This window comes from Chaetura pelagica, unplaced genomic scaffold (assembly GCF_000747805.2).
Source record: "Chaetura pelagica isolate M959 unplaced genomic scaffold, ChaPel_1.0 scaffold159, whole genome shotgun sequence".
Taxonomy (NCBI): domain Eukaryota; kingdom Metazoa; phylum Chordata; class Aves; order Apodiformes; family Apodidae; genus Chaetura; species Chaetura pelagica.
The window spans coordinates 207,168-208,735 of record NW_009954555.1 but is presented as its reverse complement, the minus strand read 5'-3'; the positions used below and the strand labels follow the sequence as shown (position 1 = coordinate 208,735).

The 1,568-nt window shown below is 55.9% G+C and overlaps 1 protein-coding gene across 1 annotated transcript in view; it reads left to right on the top strand.

Moving 5' to 3' along the window:
• The window catches only part of TMEM51 (transmembrane protein 51), a 27,358-nt gene that overhangs the window by 2,010 nt on the left and 23,780 nt on the right, over window positions 1-1,568 (top strand). The window lies entirely within an intron of this gene.

The following is a 1,568-nucleotide window of genomic DNA, read 5'->3' as shown; positions in this document are numbered from 1 at the left end:
CCTGGGAGCAGCTGGGGGTCCTTGGGAGCAGCCGGGGGTCCCTGGGGGTCCCTGGGAGCAGCCGGGGGTCCCTGGAAGCAGCTGGGGGTCCTTGGGAGCGGTCAGGGGTCCCTGGAGCAGCTGGGGGTCCCTGGAAGCAGCTGGGGGTCCCTAGGAGCTGCCAGGTGAGGCCCCGGTGGGTGCAGAGCTCTGCAGGGGGCAGGAGCAGCTCTGCTGGGGATGGGCTTTTACAAAGGACAGTGGGGAAAGACACCTGGATGCCAAGGGATCTGGAGTAAACCAAGGCTGGGATTACCCACAGTGGAATTTCTGCACGTTTGCCATCAGGACCACCCAGTGCATCTTCTCACTCCCCTCCCCCTTGCGCCAGCAAGACTTTTCCCACTGATACCCAACCTGGATTTTCCAAGTAGCAAAAGGGCAACATTCCCTGTTTTATTTTCTTTTGGTGCCTTTTCTTTCTGAGTGAGGGAAATGGTGTTGCTGGAGCAGCCCAGCAGCTTTCCCCAGTTCCCATCCAGGCTGGAATGGTTGGCCAGCCCCAACTCCTGCCAAGCTGGTGGGATGAAGTGGGATGAAACAGGCCCTGTGCTCCTGGGGGAGAGGATGGATTTTTTTTTTTTTGCCTCAGTTGCTTTCCCTGTCGTGTTTTGTGCTTGGAAGTGACAGAACAATCTGTTTGAGGGCAAGTGGAGAAAGGCAGGGGGGTGGGAACTGAGCTGCACTTCTGCCAGGAGGTGAAAGGAGTGCTGAGCTGCTGTGTGAGCAGAGCTGTTCTCAATAAAGGTTTTGTACAGTGGCTGTGTGTGCCCTCCTCAGCTCTTCCCAAGGTTTGCAAGGCAGAGAGGGCTGGAATCTGTGCCCCATGGCACTGGGATGTGTTGTCAGGGAATAGTTGTTCCTGAAGCTGAGAGGGGTGGAGAAGGGAGCTCAGTCCTCTCCACGCAGGTCCCACAGCAGAGGCACCAACCTCAGCCTCAGGCTGGTGTTCCCAGGTTGGATCCACAGGTAAGTGAGGAATCCAGGTGTGTTTCCCTGGGCAGTGGTTAAGACTGGATGTATATCCCACCATCTCTGGAAGGAACCTCACGTTCCAGAGCTCATGGGATGTGTGGAGCTGGGATTAATGGGACCAGGGAGTCCTGCTGGTGGTTATTTTAACAACCATCACCTGGATCAGGGCTGGAAAACCTTGGCACTGCTTTCCTGAGCCAAGCCCTTGCCAAGGGAAGGGCAGGAGGAGAACACTGGCACTGGGAGCCAGCACTGGGACACATTCCAAAGCTTTCCAGAGCAGGGCTCCTTTGCAAAACCTGCTGCTTCTGTCTCAAAATGAAACTGGATAAAACCTTGCAGGACTTGCTCACTGTGCTCCTGAGCTTGTTTGCAGGGATCACAGCCCTGCTCAGCAGAGCAGCCACTTTGTCCAGGGTTGGCATTTGGGTCCTGCCAGTTGGATCAGCCCTGGGAATAGCAGGAAACTGTTTGAAGTTTTATTCGTAGATGGGCAATTTATTTGGGGTGGGAGCCAAATGGATTAGCTGTTGCCTTGCAGCCTGGGGGGGGGG